Below are 8004 nucleotides of genomic sequence, written 5' to 3'. Positions count from 1 at the left end.
CACGGTCAGTGATTTAATTATACAGCTATGTGAGGTACTTACGATACGTCGGAATCACCACGTGAAGCACGCACGTGTGCAAGCTACCGTCCTGGACGTAATCCCAGCGGGAAACGGCAGGTGCACAGGTACGCGACGTACAATGTCAAATGCTGTTTTAAGAATGTCCGTCGAAGCAGTACGTTCGGCGCTGAACTGCTTGCCCCTTCGGCCGATCATTCAAATGTGACCCGAAATATGTAAACTTTTGCGGCCCTCCCGAACAGTGTGCATGCATGAACTGGGAGTATTTACCGAATTTCATCAGGATCGTGACTACATTCGCAGAAACGAGGGAGCGACACGTAATGTTTGCTCGTCCGTGCGAGGCTGGCGCGGCGGCCGCTTCTGCAAGCGCCCAGTCTCCTCCCCATAGCTCAACATTTCAGCTGTTTTTATGTCCGGATTGAACGCATAGCATCACGCTGTCAGCGTCAAGTCAATGCACCGAAGTATGGCTAGCAAAATACAGAAAAATATCACCATGTACCTCGGTGATTTCGGCTCGCTTCGGCAAATCTGACGTACGACAATTTTCCAACGACGCTTGGAGCAGGAGGAGCGGGTGTCCCTCCCCTGAACAGCTAAAAGGCAATGATAATGATAACAAGACCATAATACAGTGAGCGATAGACACGACCAACACTAGAATAAGAACGGGCGATGAAACACGCGCTGTGGCACACTGACGACACTGAGATGGCGTTAGCGAGGTACGGCATGGTGCTGTCTGACCCTCTCCTCTGCTGAAGAACACCTGCAGCACCACAAGAGAGGACGGATGCAGACATACCAATCGGGTCCATCGGGTACAGACCTACCACCCGCCTGTCGCGCTGCTGTGGCGGTGCAGCTTCGTCCAGCACTGCGCGCGGCAGCCGACGTCCTGCAAGACAATAGCCTGCAGGACGTCACGTGACGGCATTCTTTGGCGGCCGTCACTGTGTGGGCGGCTTAGGGGAAATGGGGGCGCGCAGTGGCACGTGCCTGCGGCCGCGCGCTGCTGGAGTCTGTCTGAGCTTGCACCGAAAGGCTCGCGTGATGAAACTGCTGCTCAACCCTGTGATGAGGGGCCGGCGGCGTGCGTGCGCGCGGGCCGTGCTCCCTGCTCCTGACACGGGAGCGGGCGGTGCTCCCTGATCCTGACACGGGAGCGATCCGTGCTCCCTGCTCCTGACACGGGAGCGAGCCGTGCTCCCTGCTCCTGACGGGAGCGGGCTGTGCTCCCTGTTCCTGATGCGGGAACGTACTGTGCTCCCTGGTCCTGACGTGGGAGCGGGCCGTGCCCCCCGCTGTTGACGCGGGAGCATGCCGTGCTCCCTGCTCCTGACGTGGGAGCGGGCGGTGCTCCCTGATCTTGACACGGGAGCGAGCCGTGCTCCCTGATCCTGACACGGGATCGCGCTTTGCCGCCAGTCGTCGCCTGTTCAGATGGACACCTAGCGGGGAGGGAAGGGACGGGAGCTCTCACATCATCCGCCCGAGATGACTGATGTGCTTGTTTCTCATAAAGCGATGCGTTGTTATCATCTCGGGGCGTAGTTTTCATTTCGTTCACTTTGCGCCATCGCGATCATAATCATGATCGCACATTTTAGCTCCTTCCTCAAAAGCGGGTCGTAAACTACATGGGTATGGGTAAACCACATGGGTAAACCACACGCTCGGTGGACACACAAAACGAGCCAATCACTATTCGTGCATAGCATGTGCACGAGGCCGGCTTGAACTGTGACGCGCATGCTTCGTTACTTCTGGCAAACTGTGAGTGACACACTTCAGGCCCGTTACCTCTGTAAGCGCACGTCCGTCGGCCAGCGGCAGCCGCGGAAGGCCAGAGAAAAGCGAGCCTCACCACGAACGGACAAGTGGCACCATGAACCTTTTATGGGGAAGCCTCTTCACCAGTTGTGGTGGTGTGTGTGGGGTGTGCACCCCAGCTACCATTTAGTAGTGTTTTGGGAGGGGGCGCCTGTGAGCTCGTGGGAGCCGCCGCGCTGGCGACGGAGCCGTGGGACGGCGGCTGCGATTCCCACGATGTGCTTTTAGGGCCGAAGACGCTCACCCGGCGGCGGCGGCGGCCTGTCGCGGAGGCAGCCTCGCTGTCTTCCGAGCTCTACATCTGACTGGGTGCCAGGAGGCGTCACGTGACCGCGGGTCTCCCGATTCGCCGGGGGTCAAGGGTCAGCCGCTGATGCGACGGCAGGGACCCGACGCTCGCAGGCGCCAATTGGTTTTTGGACGGGCCCGGGGGTACGCGCTACGTTCTCTTGCACCAGTTTAAGCGACGATCAGGTACCCATCAGCAAACAGTCCTGCGCAAAGGAGGCTTCCTAGATTGTAATGTCAAAAAGCCGTTTCGAATTTAGCAGCTTTAAATCGTTCAGCGACCACCATTGGTATGCTTTTACGTGGTTCATACAATCGAGAATGCAAAAGCAGCCCAATAATGTATTTTTCAGCCATATATGATCTATATCATTTTCAGTCATATAATCATAAATGTAATATAATATTCCACAATTGCATGCAATACAGTTACATATGCTCGTGTAGTTACATGCAATAACTATTACATGGCATAATATCACAGCAGTTAGCTACATGTAATATGTATTCGTGGTCTAATGCCGACTATGCATACCAAACGCACTGCCGAACATTTCGGCATTTTTTCAGTAGTCCCTTCGCCCCACATAGCCGGCTAGCCCGTTCGCCGCCGCCTGCGGCTCGTTGATCTATCAGCAGCTAGTCGTGAGCCAAACTTTATGTCAGGAATGTGAGCCCTTAGGAATGAAAACAGCTGCCAGTGGACGGCAACCGCTCGTCTTCATGTTTGGGGTGAATTGCGCATTTGGTTGATACCTCCCTCACGTCTTGCATTTAGAGAATGCTAAACGCGGTCAGAAGTTATAGTTTTGTCGAGCTAATTCGACCTTGAAGCGTTATTGATTTTGACTTACATTGACATTGACTTAGACAGGGTCAAAGGGGGAAGGGTTAAAAATAAAGTTTTTGCCATCGTCAAAGTTTCATAAAGCGAAGCCCGCCACTTATCAATAAGACCTGAAATATTGTGGGAACACGCAGGCAAACCACTGCTGCTGCCCACAGATGTAGAAATACTGAATAATGGGTCGATCTAATTACCTCTGGAGATATCGTATCACGGCATGTTGCGTCGGTGCTCCTGAGGCAGTGGCCGGGGGAACTGCACGGAATCTGTTGTCTAGGCTACCTGACTCCACCCTATATGCCTTGTAAGACATGTGCAAAGCAATACTGAGGTGGTGGGCAGCTGTTATAGAAATAAACCGAAAACAACTCGATTTGCCACTGGTAAAAATCCACACAGTCCCAAATGTGAGCATCAAAATATTGCCTTTCATGCATATTGCCTGATTCCGACCCTGTTCATATATTTATATAGACATCTTTGAAATAAGGCCATAAGCGCGTTGTTCGCCGACTGACATTAAAAAGCATGGCCACTGCAGCCCAACCAATTTAACACGCGCCCGGGCGGCCGGTTGGGTACCCTTCGCTCAGGTGGGAGTTAATTTGACCCCGCTGAGATCTCAGAGACTAGGGGACCTAGAGACACAATTCACAAGGTGTATTGGCCTGTGCATAAAATAATCTTTGTCAAAATTTGAGGTTTCTAAGTCATGACCTTCGGGTTGAATAAGGTCAAACAAGATCAAACTCCAGATTGGTGTCCAGAGTGCACCCAGACCTTTCCATGTAACCAATATGAACCTAGATACCTGTTCTAAACAAAACGTCACTGGTTTCCATTTAGGGTAAGTGACTTTGTGTAAGCTTTCGTTGGTCACGGTGACTAAAATATAAGACTGCATTGATTCTTGCATGTTAATGAGCATTAAAGATTGCATTAAGCAGTATCTCCTGAAAATAAAATGTTGAGATGGGTTATTGCAGGTCGGTGACGTATTTTGACCTTCAATAAGTCCATGGAAGATCTGTAATGCGGCTCCTGTTATTAATAAATTCGAAATGCGCACCAGAAAATATCCCCTTCATCAAACTCTAGTATGCATACTCGACCATAGATCAGCGAAACTTGTTGATTCAAGTGTTGTGTTGCCTAGAAAACTACCACAGAAATCTGTAGTTTCGCCCCCTAGATTCTCCGCTGAATCCATGACCTGACTTTGAACTGCTGTAGGTCAGTGACCTTGCAAGGTACACCTCACTTTTTATGCCAAACGATCCGCTATTCAACAGCCTACAGCTATGCAAAATGTGGTGCGATTACGCCTTGACGCTCGGAAATCATTCCGGAAAAACCTTCATGTGGGGAGTCAAACTGCCCCTCCAAGCTCGTGTTAAGCGCTTGACGGCTCCTCTGCGTGTGCAGTTTTAGGGTTGATACACTTTATGTGTTTATAGCACATACTCCATGATTACAGCTGTCAGCAACCTCTAGCCGTTGATCCACCCCTGGCGGCTCAAGGGGTATCACAAGTCACCCAAAGGTTGACCCTGCTTTGATGCGACATGCCGTGTCACATCACCTAACAACACATTCAGCCATCAGCCAACCATCGGGCAGATTACAGTTTAAAGGTCGCGTGCGCAGCATCATTCGGCGGCTCAGCAGGCCCGGGCTGGCACGCTGGTGACAGGCAAGGCTGGCTCGTCAACTGACATGACCGTCTAGAAAGATCCCTGGAAGGCGTGTTTTGGAATGACGCAGGGAGCTCAAACTGGGGGAAGGTCATGCGAACGTCGCGGGTGGAAAAAGGCGGCCAGGTTCAGGGCTCTCCGCTTGCTCCAACATTCTGGAATGCAGCTGCAGAAAACTACCAAAGGTGGAGAATAAGATGAACCACGTGCTTCAAGATAGGATTAAAAATAGCACAGACACTTTCCCCAGGCGTCGGGCACTCATATAGTGTGCGGGGCCTCGGCGATAACGTCCTACCAGCCAGCCTCTGTGCGGTGTGTGTGTGTGTGTGTTGTGTGTGTGGTTGTTGTGGTGTGGTGTGGTGTGTGTGGTGCTGGTGTGTGTGTGTGTGTGTGTGTGTGTGTGTGGTGTCGTGATGTGTGTGTGTGTATGCGGTGTTTTCTCACCTTCCTGGTGGGCTGCGGATGAGTCCGCCTTTCCCGGTCGGCTTCGACTCCCCCGTCCAACGCCCGCGACGCATCGAACGGCTCCGCCGTGGCCATCTCGGTCTTTTCTGTGACTCCGACTCGTCCGCGTCTCCGGCCTTCCTGCGACTCCGACTCGCCTGCGACTATGCCTGGCTGTGACTCCGCCTCGGGCCCTCCTGTGACTCCGACTCGCCGCTGTCTCCGGCTGTCCGTTGGGGGCGGGCTCCGGGTGGGCGGCGAGCGTCGGCAGGCGCGGCGCAGAGCGAGTGTGACCCGTCACTGGCGCCCGCCGCCGGCCCCGCCGACCGTCAGCGGTCATGTCAATCACTCGCTGGCGACAGGTGACGGCCCGCCGCCGGCCGGGCGGGCACCGGTCCGGGCACGCCGTCACGGCCTCAGGCCACGTACGCCCGGCGGCCCAGCGCGTGGCTGCACAGGATGCGCAACACACGGGCGGGTACCGCACTGGACGGTCAGCGAAACGGACGACAGACACCTCAGAGGGTCAATGGAACGGACGACGAACACCTCAGAAGGACAACGGAACGGACGACAAACACCTCAGAAGGGCAACGGAACGGACGACGAACACCACAGAGGGTCAATGTAACGGACGACGAACACCTCAGAGGGTCAACGTAACGGACGACGAATACCTCAAAGGGTCAACGGAACGGACGACGAACCACCCAGGGGTCCACCGGAACAGACGGATAACACTTTGAACGGTCAGCAGAATGGGCCACTAGCGCATGGAGCGGGCAATACGGGGACGCTCAGCACAGGTGATGGTGAACGCCGGGACGACTGACACTGACAACTGGACAACTGACACACCGGACAGACAGTGCGAAGGACTGGGATTGCGAGACGTGGCGACACCGGACATGCAATGCAAAGGAAAGGGATCGCGAGACGGAGCGATTGGTACACCGGACATACAACGCAGGGAGCTGGGCTCTCGGGACGCGAGACATGCGGACAATTTGCTCACAGGATAGGCAACACACGGACAATTAGCAAACAGCACCAAACGGCACCGGACAATTAGACATGACGCGGTCAACAGTCAGACAGTTGCCATATGTGACAGACAACAGCCGGACAGTCAAAATGCCTGGCACCCAGTACTGACTGAACTGACGACCTACATTCGATCTCATAGTACATGGGACAGGGGACAAGCAGACAATTGGTGCACTGGTAACCAGCTCATGAACGCTCAGCAAGCGGCGTGGCCATTTGTCAGCACACAGCCAATCAGCTCGCGATATGGGCATCACTTGGCCAATTAGCTTGCGATATGGGCATCACACGACCAATCAGCTCGTGATATGGGCATCACATGGATGCTTAGCACCTGGGGCAGACGATTTGTGGACAATTGGCACAATGCACAGCCAACGAGCCGCCAGTGCCAGAGACAGGCAATGCACGGGTTTACGCAGACAAGGCAGGCAACACAAGAGGATTTAGCACACGCAGAGCCGACGCGGGGGACGACTTCGTACTGGTCGACCCATATGTCGTTAGTAATTACGCACGGGTCAACTTTTACGATAACTACGCTGACTTAAACACTGCAAAGACACGGCAGAGCTGTTCGAAAGCAAGGTAACACATATTGTCACAATTAAATGATGGGAATCCAAGTCCCTGTCTGCACAGGCTTGCTGTGAATGAGCAAGTCATGCTGAGTCGCAGACCACGACCTGATCATCGACCAGCATTTGCACGCACATTTTCCCGATGCATGCAGCACTTTTGTGTGCCCACGCAGTCGTCGACGATTATTGAAAAGAGGTATGTACTGGTTGGAAAGGACGCGAAGCACGAATGCCGAAATCACCCCTGGTGATACGTGACGTGCTGCAGGCCGGGACACACATAACATGCACGTACCCCTAGACTTACGCACTTGGCACGAGGCCAACCCCGGCCGCTAAAAACAGGGCTGGCAGCAGTGACGACACGTCGGTGACCCACACATGTGACGGGCTATTAGGCGGCTTCGCAGTTCGCAGAAATTTACCCCTCCCCTTCCCACCCCCTGTTGCCCTCCATTTGATGATTGTTTCGACAGCCACATCTTGCATTTGCTATTTGCGAGGCCTTGATACTGAGTTCGAGAGGCGATGCTTAGTCTTTGGGGGCGCATATCCCTAATCGTGCGCTTTCCCCGAAGAATGTGTCGTCCGAACGCACAAACCACTGCTCTTTTTCTGGATATCCAACATTCAACCCATAGTTTGTCTTTCGATACGGTGTTCAGTCCAGATATACTTCAGCAGTTTACTAACCATATCCCTCTAGCCCCGTTGGTAGTTGGTATGTATTTGGGCCTGGAATAAATTCCCGTGATGTGACATCTTTTCACGTTTGATGCTATTCATTTCTCAGCCATTTATTCGCTTTTGCGTTTGAAACGTGAACGACTCTCCAGCTCAGTAACCACAATCTGACCCCATCGACAGAAGGGTTCCCACTCACGTCCAGACGATGGGACTGTCCAGACAGTCCAGACAAGCCAAGCCTGCTTCACACAGGGACTGTGGCACTCCGCTTGGGACATGCGGTGTAGAGAGTTCAAGCTTCTCCACATTGGATTTGGAGCAAAGCCAATCGCCGCTGTTGGCCCAAGCTGCACCAAGTTGGCAACGCGGAGTGGATATGCCCTATCCGGCTTTGGTATTGCCCCATTTCCTCGTCATTGCAAGCGTTCCGTCAACACATGCTGACGTAACCGACCTATCTGAAGCTATTGAATTGATTGTTGTTTTGTTTTGCCCTGTGGGTGTGTAACTCACTGCAGACTTTGTCTCCTTCATGTTCCACAATCGTGTTCTG

This window comes from Pollicipes pollicipes, unplaced genomic scaffold (genome assembly GCF_011947565.3).
Source record: "Pollicipes pollicipes isolate AB1234 unplaced genomic scaffold, Ppol_2.1 Scaffold_6138;HRSCAF=7277_pilon_pilon_pilon, whole genome shotgun sequence".
NCBI lineage: Eukaryota > Metazoa > Arthropoda > Thecostraca > Pollicipedomorpha > Pollicipedidae > Pollicipes > Pollicipes pollicipes.
This window is presented reverse-complemented; position numbering follows the sequence as displayed.